At 43.8% G+C, this 17,568-nt stretch overlaps 1 protein-coding gene across 1 annotated transcript in view; it reads right to left on the bottom strand.

Annotated features, from left to right (window-relative positions):
- Positions 1-17,568, bottom strand: part of LOC138676980 (peptidyl-prolyl cis-trans isomerase-like) — a 41,127-nt gene that overhangs the window by 10,227 nt on the left and 13,332 nt on the right. The window lies entirely within an intron of this gene.

Here is a 17,568-nt window from a genome sequence, read left to right as displayed (position 1 = left end):
TTCAATAAAACAGTAACGCTCAAAAGTTTTGACACAACTATTTATGCAATGATTTTCCTTGTTTTTGTTGTAAAGTGCACAGTGTAGATTCAGACTGTAGGCAGCAAAACTACACATGGAAACAATGTTGAATAGAAACACGTCAAACACATCCAGAATATCTCTCAAACCTTAGACCCCTCAAAGTGCCCACCTTTTAGTCTCATGGTAGCTTTACACCCCCCTGGCATTCTCTCAAACAGCTTCAGCAGGTAGTCATCTGGAAAGGCTTCCAATGAACAGGTATGACATTTCAAGAGTTAATTTGTGGAACCACTGGCCTACAGGATATGTTTGCAATCACAGGTGTGTTTTGCGAGGCAGTATTAGTACATAGCTCCATACAGTGCTAAGCCCTATCATACAACCGGTCTAAGCCTGAATAAGGCAAACACCACTAAACTATGGAAAGTGTAATAACAGTCCATCAAAGACATAAGTCAGGGCAGTTGATACAGATAATTTCTAGAACCTTGAAGGTATCATCAAGTATAGTCATGAAACTGGAGCAAGTTCAGAGAAGAGCTACCAGGATGGTGAGAGGACTGCAAACTATGTCCTACAAGGAAAAGTTAAAGGCTCTGAGAATGTTTAAATTGTAAAAAAGAAGCCTAAGAGGAGACTTAATAGCTGTCTACAGATATCTGAATGGATGTCACAGTGTAGAGGGATCATCCTTATTCTCTTTTGCACACGGAAACACAAGAAGCAATGGAATGAAACTGAAAGGGAGAAAATACAGATTAAAGGGAACCTGTCACCCCGAAAATCGCGGGTGAGGTAAGCCCACCGGCATCAGGGGCTTATCTGCAGCATTCTGTAATGCTGTAGATAAGCCCCCGATGTTACCTGAAAAAGGAGAAAAAGACGTTATATTATACTCACCCAGGGGCGGTCCCGCTGCTGGTCAGGTCGGATGGGTGTCTCTAGTCCGCTGCGGCGCCTCCCATCTTCATTACAAGACGTCCTCTTCTGATCTTCAGCCACGGCGCCGGGCCTCTGACCTTTCCGGCGCCTGCGCACTGCAGTACTATCCTCTGCCCTCAAGAGGGCAGAGCAAAGTATGCCTGCGCCGGAGCCGTGGCTGAAGATCAGAAGAGGACGTCTTGTAATGAAGATGGGTAACATCGGGGGCTTATCTACAGCATTACAGAATGCTGCAGATAAGCCCCTGATGCCGGTGGGCTTACCTCACCCGCGATTTTCGGGGTGAAAGGTTTCCTTTAAATATTAGAAAAAAAACATTTTGACAGTGAGGGTGATCAATGAGTGGAACAGGCTGCCACGAGAAGTGCTGAGTTCTCCTTCAAACAGAGGCTTGACAGACATCTGTCTGAGATGGTTTAGTGAATCCTGCATTGAGCAGGGGGTTTGGACATGGTGGCCCTGGATTTCCCTTCCAACTCTAACATTATAGGATTCTATGCACCTATCAAACTCTATGGTAAGGACTGCCCCAGTAAAGGAAGACTAAGAATTGCCTATGCTGCAGAGGATAAGTTCATTAGAGTTATAGTACCAGCCTCAGAAAACTCAAATTTACAGCACATCAGAAACAGACATCAAGAGAGATCTCAATCTTAGCTTTCCAGAGGAGACTATGAGGTGCAGGCCTTTATGATCAAATTGCCACTAGACAATAGTTCAGTGGAAATCTGTACTATGATCAAAATGTGAGACTTTTGGTAACCAACTGCCATGCCTTTCTGATAAGCATAAAGGTGTGCGGATGAGTTCCAACATGTGTGATGTCGACGCTGAAGCATGGCGGGAGAGGTGTGATGGTGTAGGGGTGCTTTTATGTTAACACTGTTGGTAATTTACTCTAAATCCAATGCAAACTTACCCAACCTGACTATTTCAGCATTCTGTAATGACATTACATCATTATTGTGACATGATCATCAAAACACACGTCCAGGCTATGTTAAGGCTGTGTGATCAAGAAGGAGTGCGATGGAGCATGGCATCAAATGACACGGCTACCACAATCACCCAACAATTGCACAATGTTGACCTGATATGGCTGCTTGAGAGAATGCCATGTAGGTGTAAAGCTGTCATCAGAGTAACAGGGGGTACTTTGATGAATCTAAGGTTTATCTATATTCTGATTTGTTAAACACATGTTTCTTTACTCCTTGTTTTTATATGTGTCCCTCCATGGTTTTGTTGCCTTCTTAATCTACAATAGGGAATGTTCAGCAACCAAAAAAAGGAAAATCATTGCATGAACAGGTGTATCCAAACATTTGACTGATACTGTATTGTATATGTAAAAGTTATACAGCTTTTTAACATATTGGCCATTAATTGTTGTCAGTTTTCAAGATCTCTGCTTGTAGTAATTGAATTGTAATCATAATTTAGTAAAAGTGACCATACACATTAGACCAAAAATGGTCAAACGTATGTCAATTTCAGGAGGATTGGACTACTGTATTAAAAAAAGCTGATGGCTATGTATGTGATATGGTGTTCAATGGGAACTGTTAATGTGTGATTGGTGAGGACGTGGTGCAGAAGTGGAGATTTTCCAATAGTGGATGGTGGGACCGTGGGAGGTTTGAGGGGTGGAGGCAGAGCTGGGGTGGAGCCTTGGCAGAGTCTCAAGGAGGTCCAAAAATGTTGCCAGTATTGGGGCATGAAATTTCTGGTGGAAGCCCTGCCCATATAATAGCTGCATGGGAAGTGTAAAGGATGGCACCAGAGAGATCACCCACAGTTCCACTGTTGCCACCACTTGTGAAGAACCTACATCTCGCAACCCCACCTGATGTCATTATTACGTCATTTGGATCACGTAATGCGGTATCCCCACTTCCACCAACGTGACGTTTTGCACCCCCTGCGGACTCGTAAGGTCAGCTTGCTACAGTTTTAGGTCAGGATCACACATACAGTACAAGAAATACATCCGAGTCTCGCATGGTAATACCCGGCACTGCCGCCGTCTCTTTGGAGCGGAGCGTGCGGCTGCATGCATTGCTATGCGGCTGCACTCTCCGCTCCTGAGTGACGGCGTCAATGCCGGGTATTACCATGCAAGACTCGGACGTATTTCCCGCATGTGTGATCCCGGCCTTACACAGACGTCCAAGTCCACATTGGCCCAGGGAGGCATGGAGAGCAAGAGGGTGTGGCCCATGCAGTTACTGACGTGACACCACTCTCACTAACAACCCTGACAGGCTGAGAGGCCCCTTTCACTAGCACCAATAAAACAGTGCTGCGAGCCCGGTAGGACTGCCACCAGTTCCTCGCTAGAGATAAAAACGGTCATTTAATGAGATTATATCGGGCCAGAAACCAGCCCAGGTACCATGGAAAGTTTAGCCCAGAAACGGATGTGTGGATTCATGGATCGAAATAAAAGAATACCCCAAGGATAAATTATATATTTAATCGTCTTAAGGGCTCACTAGACAATACACTATATACACAATAGCTATACATATACAATGGTCAGATATGAAAATACAATAGTGGCAGGACAAAAGGAGAAACGAAGCTAGTAATTTTATATATTTTACTCCTAACAGGCAGTGTTTACAAAAGTAGAAAAGATATTATAAAAGAAGACAAGTATTGTATGTACAAACAATTACAAATAAAAAGGGATTAACGGTGAAAATCGACTTATGGTTCGCTCATATCATTCAAAGGTACGCCGTGTGGTGGCTGGGAAGGGGACCTTCCCGACTTATCTTCAGGTCAGATTGCACAGCCTGTCGTAGCTGAATCCCCTGGCAAAAGACCCCCCCTTTGTCTGGGCGTCTGAGTTTTATACCTTTGCCGAAACCTAACGGTCTCTCCCCCTGGATGACCTCATGGGGTGGGCAGAGCTATGGAATGCACTCCTCTTTCTTGAGGATATGAAAAACCATTATCCCGCATATCTTGGTGTATGAACCTCGTAGAAAGATGACACAATGATCATGATGATTCCCACATCATAGTGGTTCCTATGAGTGTAAACACGAGGTAGATATATGACCCACTTAAACTGCAATCCATCTCTTGGTCCCTGCGAGGCACTGCACTCAGAAAACGCACCGGCGTGTAGCCATATTGTCGCACATACCAAATTTTTAACTTTCATATCTCTGTCACTAATTTCGGTCGAGTTATGCCTTACTATTAAGTTTCTACGGGAACAAAAGAGCACATGGCACTATGGCTGCCTTTCCCAGCATAAAGCCATAAGCTGCTCAGTGAAGGTTGCTGGCACGCTGGTCTCACATTGCAGCTATATAGCAGGGGAGGGAGGGGGAAAGGTGAAATCGCACACAGGCACATGCAGGCAGAGAAAACTGCAGCTGAGAGCTGTATGTGTAATTGAAGTAATGAGAAATTCTTCCTATTTCCTGACATAGACTAAACACATCTTGGCTATCTGTTTCCTATTAGCTGTTCTATGTTCTCCATGGCCCTGGGTGCTAGAATGGGTCGAGACCCATGCAGGCGTTCGCCATGTTCTGGGGATCTCGGAAATATACACAAAGTATGACTAGGACGTATAGTATCTCCATAACTTATGGAATTATGTTTCTGGAATGTTCTAGAAGGTATTTGCAGCTTTTCAGCATGAGTATATTGCAAGCAAGTCTTTGTCCTGAGCTAAGCTGCTCAAACTGTGAGGCCTGCCACTCACAGTCTTTGAGGCCTGTTCCCCCCTGCTGGTAGGTGTTCTGTTACAGCTGAACACTGAAGATGTTTTTTATAATCCCAAGCCACATAGCATACAAATGGTTGACATGAAATTACATCTCCAATTTTCTTCACTGCTAGACATGCAGGGAGATAGGGAGTCAAGCAGGATGGGGAGGGGGGTCAGACAGCTTTATCAGGGGCTTGCTCCAAAACAAGTCTCTAATAGAGCTGCAGTGAAAGATGGGTTTAACATGCAGCCTGACATAATAGGTTATAAGTAAGAACTGTATAGGTTTGAAACGCGTCAATATTATCTGACCCCTTTCTTGGACTTGTTGTACATGTAAGATGTGTAACGTGGTGCGGGGCAGTAGCCATGGGCGAGGCATTCGTCTTTCATGTCCCAGCACTTTATATAAAAATTCAAGTCGTGACTGGGTATGTGAACTTGTGCTTTGAGGGTGATACGCCTGTGCAGGGTGCATGTAACCGATGTTGCTGGTTTGCCAGGACCAGATGTTTCAATGAGGGAGACCACCAGTGAAAAATAAGCTCTTTACTGAACAGGAACTCGGTAGGGAATATATACAAGAGATAGCAGGTACACAGTCTTATGAACATTTCCTTTACAACTCGAAGCATTTTCCACACAGTTTCCTTCCTTTGTTTCTCTTTTGTTCTCTATATCCATTGTTTCTCACTACTTCACCACAACCCAGCTTTAACACTAGAGTCCTGCTTAGCAAGAGTCATTTACTTGTCCCACGGTTTCCACGTCCTCTTTTCGTTCTAGGGTGCCAGTATGGCCGGTAATGATTGTGCTCTGGAACTACTGCCAGGGACACTTTACTCATCTCACATACTCAGTCCTGTTTAGTCTTGTTACCTTCAAGCATTATAAACTCAGGGCCTTGTGGCTAGGCGTCCTGTCCCAAGACCCGTCTCCGGAAGGTCACATTGTCTCTTAGTCACTTTTCACTCCAGATCTCACTATCACTTTTTTTGGTCTCCTCTGACTTCAGGTCACCCCAGAATGCTGCAATGCTCTCCTTTGACCTTTAGGACCACTTGCTATGCACTCCATGTCCTATCTGACAGGAAATAGTCACTTTCCCTGCAACTCAACCCCTCACATTTGGGCTATTCCTAACCATCAATCATTAACTCTAACTGTCCCTGTTGTGAATTCTGTTGTCGAGCTCCCTCCTGTGGTCATGAATGGTACTTTGGCTGGTTCTGTCCATGGGCTTCCTCTGGTGGTTGTGAGTGGAGCTGCGGCTTCTGAGTTTCCTTCCACAGGTGACGAGGTTAATTCGTTAGCTGGCTGCTCTATTTAACTCCACTTAGATCATTGCTCCATGCCACCTGTCAATGTTCCAGCATTGGTCTAGTTCACTCCTGGATCGTTCTTGTGACCTGTCTTCCCAGCAGAAGCTAAGTTCCACTTGTTTTTCTCTGGTTTGCTATTTTTCTGTCCAGCTTGCTATTTTGATTTTTGTCTTGCTTGCTGGAAGCTCTGGGACGCAGAGGGAGCGCCTCCGCACCGTGAGTCGGTGCGGAGGGTCTTTTTGCGCCCTCTGCGTGGTCTTTTTGTAGTTTTTTGTGCTGACCGCAAAGTTACCTTTCCTATCCTCTGTCTGTTCAGTAAGTCGGGCCTCACTTTGCTAAATCTATCTCATCTCTGTGTTTGTAATTTTCATCTTTACTCACAGTCATTATATGTGGGGGGCTGCCTTTTCCTTTGGGGAATTTCTCTGAGGCAAGGTAGGCTTTATTTTTCTATCTCTAGGGCTAGCTAGTTTCTTAGGCTGTGTCGAGTTGCATAGGGAGCGTTAGGAGCAATCCACGGCTATTTCTAGTGTGTGTGATAGGATCAGGGATTGCGGTCAGCAGAGTTCCCACGTCTCAGAGCTCGTCCTATATTATTAGTAACTATCAGGTCATTCCGTGTGCTCTTAACCACCAGGTCCATTATTGTCCTTACCACCAGGTCATAACAGTACAGGTGGCCCAAAGTATTAATGCATCTCAATAGAGGGATAAGTGAAGCTCTGAGACCATTTTTTTTTCTTTGCAGTGTGTTTTGTCTCTCTTTTCCCCTTTACCTCTGGGTGGTTCAGGATACAGGTGTAGATATGGACATTCAAGGTCTGTCCTCTTGTATGGATAATCTCACTGCAAGGGTACTAAACATTCAAGATTTTGTGGTTCAGAATCCGATGTTAGAGCCTAGGATTCCAATTCCTGATTTGTATTTTGGGGATAGATCTAAGTTTCTGAATTTCAAAAATAATTGTAAATTGTTTCTTGCTTTGAAACCTCGCTCCTCAGGTGACCCTGTTCAACAAGTGAAAATCATTATTTCTTTGTTACGTGGCGACCCTCAAGACTGGGCATTTTCCCTTGCGCCAGGAGATCCGGCATTGCGTGATGTTGATGCGTTTTTTCTGGCACTCGGATTGCATTATGATGAACCTAATTCAGTGGATCAGGGAGAAAATCTTGCTGGCTCTGTGTCAGGGTCAGGATGAGGTAGAAATATATTGTCAGAAGTTTAGAAAGTGGTCTGTACTCACTCAGTGGAATGAATGTGCCCTGGCAGCAATTTTCAGAAAGGGTCTCTCTGAAGCCCTTAAGGATGTCATGGTGGGATTTCCCATGCCTGCTGGTCTGAATGAGTCTATGTCTTTGGCCATTCAGATCGATCGACGCTTGCATGAGCGTAAAGCTGTGCACCATTTGGCGGTATTATCTGAGCATAGACCTGAGCCTATGCAATGTGATAGGACTTTGACCAGAGCTGAACGGCAAGAACACAGACGTCGGAATGGGCTGTGTTTTTACTGTGGTGATTCCACTCATGCTATCTCCGATTGTCCTAAGCGCACTAAGCGTTTCGCTAGGTCTGCTACCATTGGTACGGTACAGTCGAAATTTCTTTTGTCCGTTACTCTGATTTGCTCCTTGTCATCCTATTCTGTTATGGCATTTGTGGATTCAGGCGCTGCCCTGAATTTGATGGACTTGGAGTTTGCTAGGCGCTGTGGTTTTTTCTTGGAGCCCTTGCAGTATCCTATTCCATTGAGAGGAATTGATGCTACGCCTTTGGCGAAGAATAAGCCTCAGTACTGGACCCAATTGACCATGTGCATGGCTCCTGCGCATCAGGAGGATATTTGCTTTTTGGTGTTGCATAATCTGCATGATGTGGTCGTTTTGGGGTTGCCATGGCTACAGGTGCATAATCCAGTATTGGATTGGAAATCTATGTCTGTGTCCAGCTGGGGTTGTCAGGGGGTACATGGTGATGTTCCATTTTTGTCTATTTCGTCATCCACCCCTTCTGAAGTCCCGGAGTTTTTGTCAGATTACCGGGATGTATTTGATGAGCCCAAATCCAGTGCCCTACCTCCTCATAGGGATTGCGATTGTGCTATCAATTTGATTCCTGGTAGTAAGTTTCCTAAGGGCCGACTGTTCAATTTATCTGTGCCAGAGCACTCCGCTATGCGGAGTTATGTAAAGGAATCCTTGGAGAAGGGTCATATTCGCCCGTCGTCGTCACCATTGGGAGCAGGGTTCTTTTTTGTGGCCAAGAAGGATGGTTCTTTGAGACCTTGTATTGATTACCGCCTTCTTAATAAGATCACAGTCAAATTTCAGTACCCTTTGCCGCTGCTGTCGGATTTATTTGCTCGGATTAAGGGGGCTAGTTGGTTCACCAAGATAGACCTTCGTGGTGCGTATAATCTTGTGCGCATTAAACAGGGCGATGAATGGAAAACAGCATTCAATACGCCCGAGGGCCATTTTGAGTACCTGGTTATGCCATTCGGGCTTTCCAATGCTCCATCAGTATTTCAGTCCTTTATGCATGACATCTTCCGAGAGTACCTGGATAAATTCCTGATTGTATATTTGGATGATATTTTGGTCTTCTCGGATGATTGGGAGTCTCACGTGAAGCAGGTCAGAATGGTGTTCCAGGTCCTTCGTGCTAATTCTTTGTTTGTGAAGGGGTCAAAGTGTCTCTTTGGAGTTCAGAAGGTTTCATTTTTGGGTTTCATTTTTTCCCCTTCTACTATCGAGATGGACCCTGTTAAAGTCCAGGCCATTTATGATTGGACTCAGCCGACATCTGTGAAGAGTCTGCAAAAGTTCCTGGGCTTTGCTAATTTTTATCGTCGCTTCATCAGTAATTTTTCTAGTGTTGCTAAACCGTTGACTGATTTGACCAAGAAGGGTGCTGATGTGGTCAATTGGAATTCTGCGGGTGTGGAAGCTTTTCAGGAGTTGAAGCGTCGTTTTTCTTCTGCCCCTGTGTTGTGCCAGCCAGATGTTTCGCTTCCGTTTCAGGTCGAGGTTGATGCTTCTGAGATTGGAGCAGGGGCTGTTTTGTCGCAAAGAAGTTCTGATGGCTCGGCGATGAAACCATGTGCCTTCTTTTCTAGAAAGTTTTCACCTGCTGAGCGCAATTATGATGTTGGCAATTGGGAGTTGTTGGCCATGAAGTGGGCATTCGAGGAGTGGCGTCATTGGCTTGAAGGAGCCAAGCATCGCGTGGTGGTCTTGACGGATCACAAGAATTTGACTTATCTCGAGTCTGCCAAACGGTTGAATCCTAGACAGGCTCGTTGGTCACTATTTTTCTCCCGTTTTGATTTTGTGGTTTCGTACCTTCCAGGCTCTAAGAATGTGAAGGCTGATGCCCTGTCAAGGAGTTTTGTGCCCGACTCTCCGGGTGTTCCTGAGCCGGCGGGTATTCTCAAAGAGGGGGTAATTTTGTCTGCCATCTCCCCTGATTTGCGGCGGGTGCTGCAAAAATTTCAGGCTGATAGACCTGACCGTTGCCCAGCGGAGAAACTGTTTGTCCCTGATAAATGGACTAGTAGAGTTATCTCTGAGGTTCATTGTTCGGTGTTGGCTGGTCATCCTGGAATCTTTGGTACCAGAGATTTGGTGGCTAGATCCTTTTGGTGGCCGTCTTTGTCACGGGATGTGCGTTCTTTTGTGCAGTCCTGTGGGACTTGTGCTCGGGCTAAGCCCTGCTGTTCTCATGCCAGTGGGTTGCTTTTGCCCTTGCCGGTCCCGAAGAGGCCCTGGACGCATATCTCTATGGATTTTATTTCGGATCTCCCTGTCTCTCAAAAGATGTCGGTCATTTGGGTGGTTTGTGATCGCTTCTCTAAGATGGTCCATTTGGTACCCTTGTCTAAATTGCCTTCCTCCTCTGATTTGGTGCCATTGTTTTTCCAGCATGTGGTTCGTTTACATGGCATTCCGGAGAACATCGTTTTGGACAGAGGTTCCCAGTTTGTTTCGAGGTTTTGGCGAGCCTTTTGTGATAGGATGGGCATTGATTTGTCTTTTTCCTCGGCTTTCTATCCTCAGACAAATGGCCAAACCGAACGAACTAATCAGACTTTGGAAACATATCTGAGATGCTTTGTTTCTGCTGATCAGGATGATTGGGTGTCCTTTTTGCCTTTGGCTGAGTTCGCCCTTCATAATCGGGCCAGCTTGGCTACTTTGGTTTCGCCGTTTTTCTGCAATTCTGGTTTCCATCCTCGTTTCTCTTCAGGGCAGGTTGAGTCTTCGGACTGTCCTGGTGTAGATACTGTGGTGGATAGGTTGCAGCAGATTTGGACTCATGTGGTGGACAATTTGACATTGTCCCAGGAGAAGGCTCAACGTTTCGCTAACCGCCGGCGCTGTGTGGGTCCCCGACTTCGTGTTGGGGATTTGGTTTGGTTGTCGTCTCGTTATGTTCCTATGAAGGTTTCCTCTCCTAAGTTTAAGCCTTGTTTCCTTGGTCCGTATAAGATTTCTGAGGTTCTCAATCCTGTGTCGTTTCGTTTGACCCTTCCAGCTTCTTTTGCCATCCATAATGTATTCCATAGGTCATTGTTGCGGAGATACGTGGCGCCTGTGGTTCCATCCGTTGATCCTCCTGCCCCGGTGTTGGTTGAGGGGGAGTTGGAGTATGTGGTGGAGAAGATTTTGGATTCTCGTATTTCGAGACGGAAACTCCAGTACCTGGTCAAGTGGAAGGGTTATGGTCAGGAAGATAATTCCTGGGTCTTTGCCTCCGATGTTCATGCTTACGATCTGGTTCGTGCCTTTCATTTGGCTCGTCCTGGTCGGCCTGGGGGCTCTGGTGAGGGTTCGGTGACCCCTCCTCAAGGGGGGGGTACTGTTGTGAATTCTGTTGTCGAGCTCCCTCCTGTGGTCATGAATGGTACTTCGGCTGGTTCTGTCCATGGGCTTCCTCTGGTGGTTGTGAGTGGAGCTGCGGCTTCTGAGTTTCCTTCCACAGGTGACGAGGTTAATTCGTTAGCTGGCTGCTCTATTTAACTCCACTTAGATCATTGCTCCATGCCACCTGTCAATGTTCCAGCATTGGTCTAGTTCACTCCTGGATCGTTCTTGTGACCTGTCTTCCCAGCAGAAGCTAAGTTCCACTTGTTTTTCTCTGGTTTGCTATTTTTCTGTCCAGCTTGCTATTTTGATTTTTGTCTTGCTTGCTGGAAGCTCTGGGACGCAGAGGGAGCGCCTCCGCACCGTGAGTCGGTGTGGAGGTTTTTTTTGCGCCCTCTGCGTGGTCTTTTTGTAGTTTTTTGTGCTGACCGCAAAGTTACCTTTCCTATCCTCTGTCTGTTCAGTAAGTCGGGCCTCACTTTGCTAAATCTATCTCATCTCTGTGTTTGTAATTTTCATCTTTACTCACAGTCATTATATGTGGGGGGGCTGCCTTTTCCTTTGGGGAATTTCACTGAGGCAAGGTAGGCTTTATTTTTCTATCTCTAGGGCTAGGTAGTTTCTTAGGCTGTGTCGAGTTGCATAGGGAGCGTTAGGAGCAATCCACAGCTATTTCTAGTGTGTGTGATAGGATCAGGGATTGCGGTCAGCAGAGTTCCCACGTCTCAGAGCTCGTCCTATATTATTAGTAACTATCAGGTCATTCCGTGTGCTCTTAACCACCAGGTCCATTATTGTCCTTACCACCAGGTCATAACATGTCCCCATGGTCGAACTGCACACACTTTCAGTATTGCTAACATCTTTAACGTACATCACAAGTCACACTATACATCACAGTTCACATTGCATAACATTTTATAACAACAAACTTGTTTTTTTCAAGAGGGAAACGTGGGCAGCATGTCCATCTCCTCACATTTGCACTGAATGGCTTGATATTTTTATATGGCTTACAATAAAGACAAGATATTCTCACTGCTGACCATATTTCTGGTCTTGCTGTCTCTCTGGCGATGACACATTCTGGGTGTCTTGCCTTGTCAGACGCTCGCACATCTTGCAGTGCGGCGTTCTGCTCCCACACACGGTGACGTCATTACTCCACCCGCGGACAGCTTTGTGCCATCGCAGCATCCCTGGGGCGACAGACTCTGCAGCGTGCTCGGCCTACATCTTGCAGTAAGCGTACAGGCAGCCGCCTGCTCGCTGCAGAGATATTTCATGCTGTCATGGTTTATTTCATTATTTTCCATTATTCCCTTATATTCTACAGTCGTATACACAGTGCATTCACCCACATCAGTCCCTGTCCCCAGTGGGGTTCACAAACCAGTCTCATAGGAAGTCAAATGACCCATCATTGTGGGTGGAAACCATAAAACTCACACATCATAAGAACGTATGCCACCGAGACCTAGATGCACACGGCTGGATGGGGCAACAATTATTTAACCCTTGATCTGCTAGTACAATAATCCTGGGATTGTAACGAGGCATGCTTCGGCAGTAGGAGTTTAAAAACGGCTCCAATGCGTCTGTCTGGGGATTAGTCAGATTTGGGACGTAATTCCCTTTGTCCCTTGTTTTAATCAGTTGATGTCTGCTCTTATATCACTGCGATTCTTATTTGATACCTACAATGAGCATGCACTTACAATAGAATGCTGGTCCTCCTTAAATCTTCTGCACCTCTATATCCCTTGCAAGCGCTACTTTACTATATTCATCACCGTAGATCATCCTGTTATTACAGCATCTATTACTATGGAGCTCATCTATAAAATTTGTCATTGTGGAGAGGGTTGGCTAATTCTTAACTTAAAACTGAGATATAAGCATATGCCCTATTCATAGAATTGCTTCACTATTAAGCTAGGGTCACACGACCATATGAGAAAATCGGTCCAACAGTGCTAATCACGCTCTGATCAGAGTTTGATCACAGTGTGATCATAGAGTGATCCAATTTTCTCAGATGTGGAGAAGATGGGAAAAAAATGTCTCCATCTTCTCCATTCTGCTAGTCTGTGAAAATCAGACTGCACTCAGATGTCATCTGAGTGCAGTGTCTTCCATGGACTCATTGACTTGCATGACCGAGTGCGATCTGAATATTGGATCAAACTCGGGCATACAGCAATTTTTTCCTCGGACAGACGCCGTTTGAGTAAAATATTACGCATGCGCACAGCTCTATACATTGGTCCGAGTCTGATACGAATGTTTTGTCGGATCGCACTCAGACCGAAAATAAGCTCATCTGCACTTGCCCTTAGAGATAAGGGAATCGATTTGAGGTTAATTAAATTTGCTTAAAATTTCACCAATAATCCAGATTTTTCCACAACCTAATTTTTTGAGATTTGCTCAATTTTTTTTTAAAGGTCTTGAAAGTAGTTTTAAAAAAAATACATTATACTTTCCTCACCTCTTGCCTGTCCTTGTGTCCCTGCTTTTTGCCCGTTTCTCTGCTAGCTTGCTTCCTACCTCCGCATCCAGTGTTCTCTTCCATCTTCACTCTTTGGTGCCAACATGATGCCATGCAAGAACTCAAAAGTGAAGAAGACTGAAGATGGAATATAAAAGACTGAAGATGGAATAGAAGACTGAAGATGGAATAGAAGACTGAAGATGGAATATAAAAGACTGAAGATGGAATAGTAGACTGAAGATGGAATAGAAGACGGAAGATGCAATAGAAGACTGAAGATGGGATAGAAGACTGAAGATGGGATAGAAGACGGAAGATGGAATAGAAGACGGAAGATGGAATAGAAGACTGAAGATGGAATAGAAGACTGAAGATGGAATACATGACTGAAGATGGAATAGAAGACTGAAGATGGAATAGAAGACTGAAGATGGGATAGAAGACTGAAGATGGGATAGAAGACGGAAGATGGAATAGAAGACTGAAGATGGAATAGAAGACTGAAGATGGAATATAAAAGACTGAAGATGGAATAGAAGACTGAAGATGGAATAGAAGACTGAAGATGGAATATAAAAGACTGAAGATGGAATAGAAGACTGAAGATGGGATAGAAGACGGAAGATGGAATAGAAGACTGAAGATGGAATAGAAGACTGAAGATGGAATATAAAAGACTGAAGATGGAATAGAAGACTGAAGATGGAATAGAAGACTGAAGATGGAATATAAAAGACTGAAGATGGAATAGAAGACTGAAGATGGGATAGAAGACTGAAGATGGGATAGAAGACGGAAGATGGAATAGAAGACTGAAGATGGAATAGAAGACTGAAGATGGAATATAAAAGACTGAAGATGGAATAGAAGACTGAAGATGGAATAGAAGACGGAAGATGCAATAGAAGACTGAAGATGGAATAGAAGACTGAAGATGGAATATAAAAGACTGAAGATGGAATAGAAGACTGAAGATGGAATAGAAGACTGAAGATGGAATAGAAGACTGAAGATGGAATAGAAGACTGAAGATGGAATAGAAGACGGAAGATGCAATAGAAGACTGAAGATGGAATAGAAAACTGAAGATGGAATAGAAGACGGAAGATGGAATAGAAGACTGAAGATGGAATAGAAGACTGAAGATAGAATAGTAGACTGAAGATGGAATAGTAGACTGAAGATGGAATAGAAGACTGAAGATGGAATATAAGACTGAAGATGGAATAGAAGACTGAAGATGGAATATAAAAGACTGAAGATGGAATAGAAGACTGAAGATGGAATAGAAGACGGAAGATGCAATAGAAGACTGAAGATGGAATAGAAGACTGAAGATGGAATAGAAGACGGAAGATGCAATAGAAGACTGAAGATGGAATAGAAAACTGAAGATGGAATAGAAGACGGAAGATGGAATAGAAGACGGAAGATGGAATAGAAGACTGAAGATGGAATAGAAGACTGAAGATGGAATAGTAGACTGAAGATGGAATAGTAGACTGAAGATGGAATAGAAGACTGAAGATGGAATAGAAGACTGAAGATGGAATAGAAGACTGAAGATGGAATAGAAGACTGAAGATGGAATAGAAGACTGAAGATGGAATAGAAGACTGAAGATGGGATATAAAAGACTGAAGATGGAATAGAAGACTGAAGATGGAATAGAAGACGGAAGATGCAATAGAAGACTGAAGATGGAATAGAAGACTGAAGATGGAATATAAAAGACTGAAGATGGAATAGAAGACTGAAGATGGAATAGAAGACTGAAGATGGAATAGAAGACTGAAGATGGAATAGAAGACTGAAGATGGAATAGAAGACGGAAGATGCAATAGAAGACTGAAGATGGAATAGAAAACTGAAGATGGAATAGAAGACGGAAGATGGAATAGAAGACTGAAGATGGAATAGAAGACTGAAGATAGAATAGTAGACTGAAGATGGAATAGTAGACTGAAGATGGAATAGAAGACTGAAGATGGAATAGAAGACTGAAGATGGAATAGAAGACTGAAGATGGAATATAAAAGACTGAAGATGGAATAGAAGACTGAAGATGGAATAGAAGACGGAAGATGCAATAGAAGACTGAAGATGGAATAGAAGACTGAAGATGGAATAGAAGACGGAAGATGCAATAGAAGACTGAAGATGGAATAGAAAACTGAAGATGGAATAGAAGACGGAAGATGGAATAGAAGACGGAAGATGGAATAGAAGACTGAAGATGGAATAGAAGACTGAAGATGGAATAGTAGACTGAAGATGGAATAGTAGACTGAAGATGGAATAGAAGACTGAAGATGGAATAGAAGACTGAAGATGGAATAGAAGACTGAAGATGGAATAGAAGACTGAAGATGGAATAGAAGACTGAAGATGGAATAGAAGACTGAAGATGGGATAGAAGACTGAAGATGGGATAGAAGACGGAAGATGGAATAGAAGACTGAAGATGGGATAGAAGACTGAAGATGGGATAGAAGACGGAAGATGGAATAGAAGACTGAAGATGAAATAGAAGACTGAAGATGGAATAATAGACTGAAGATGGGATAGAAGACTGAAGATGGGATAGAAGACAGAAGATGGAATAGAAGACTGAAGATGGAATAGTAGACTGAAGATGGGATAGAAGACTGAAGATGGGATAGAAGACGGAAGATGGAATAGAAGACTGAAGATGGAATAGTAGACTGAAAATGGAATAGAAGACTGAAGATGCAATAGAAGACTGAAGATGAAATAGAAGACTGAAGATGGGATAGAAGACTGAAGATGGGATAGAAGACGGAAGATGGAATAGAAGACTGAAGATGGAATAGAAGACTGAAGATGGAATAGAAGACTGAAGATGGAATAGAAGACTGAAGATGGAATAGAAGACTGAAGATGGAATAATAGACTGAAGACGGAATAGAAGACTGAAGTTCCAAGCACAGTGTAAGAGAGGGCCTGTGGAGATACAGGTAGATCTCATGTTGGATTTTATTCTTATGGGTGGCGGTACGAAGGGGGTGATCTCGGGTATATACGAATACCTTTTATACTCTTTCTTGGAGGGCCACCCTATCAGAGCGAAATGAGAAAAGGACCTGGGGGTGATCGATAACGACCGATGGGATTCAATATTGGAATACGTACCCAGAATCTCAATGAGTGAGCCTGGGAGGTTGTCACAAGTGTTTGTTATCCATAGGACCTACAGAACTCCGGACATGTTATTCAAGGCTGGTCTGAGACCTAATTCAGAATGCCCTAGGTGCTCGCAGTCCGAGGCGGGTATCCTTCATATGATGTGGCAATGCCCCAGGCTATCCTCCTTTTGGATTGTGGTGTTGAATAGAGTGGGACTGTCATACAATTGTTCTATACCACGAGATCCCTTGGTGAGTATTCTGGGTTATGTAGAAGAGATTGTAACTGATAATATGTACAAAATGGCTATCGCCAGATTGCTGTTTATCGCGCAGAAGCTGATCGCCAAGTTCTGGATCAGGGAAGAACCACCAACAAGGAGAGACTTTCTGATACAAGCGGACCATATTATTGCTTTGGAGAAAAGTATCTACTTCAAGAGAAACAAGATGGACCTCTTCCACAGGTTGTGGAATCCTTGGCTTGAGTCAATTTAATTTAAGGGGCTTTATTCGCATGCTTGGGCCTTTTGGTCCTCCTGGGAGTGTTATTAATATGTCATCTTCCATTTTTCTCCATGTACGATGTTGCAAACGAGTGCGGCTCACGACAGGTCTCTATAGGGTGGAGGGGAGGGAGGGTGGGAGTTTGGCTCGGGGCTAAAAGGTTTTAAAAATTTAAACATTATATATGTTTACTGTTAACAGTAATGCAATTTTCATGTACTATCCTTACTGTTCAATAAAAATATCTGATTAAAAAAAAAAGATGGAATAGTAGACTGAAGACGGAATAGTAGACTGAAGTCGGAATAGAAGACTGAAGATGAAATACAAAAGACTGAAGATGGAATAGAAGACTGAAGATGGAATAGAAGACTGAAGATGGAACAGAAGACTGAAGATGGAATACAAGTCTGAAGATGGAATAGAAGACTGAAGATGGAATAGAAGACTGAAGATGAAATACAAAAGACTGAAGATGGAATAGAAGACTGAAGATAGAATACAAGTCTGAAGATGGAATAGTAGACTGAA

Source organism: Ranitomeya imitator, chromosome 4, assembly GCF_032444005.1.
Source record: "Ranitomeya imitator isolate aRanImi1 chromosome 4, aRanImi1.pri, whole genome shotgun sequence".
Taxonomy (NCBI): domain Eukaryota; kingdom Metazoa; phylum Chordata; class Amphibia; order Anura; family Dendrobatidae; genus Ranitomeya; species Ranitomeya imitator.
Note: the sequence above shows the minus strand (reverse complement) of the source record. Positions and strands in the feature narration are given on the sequence as shown.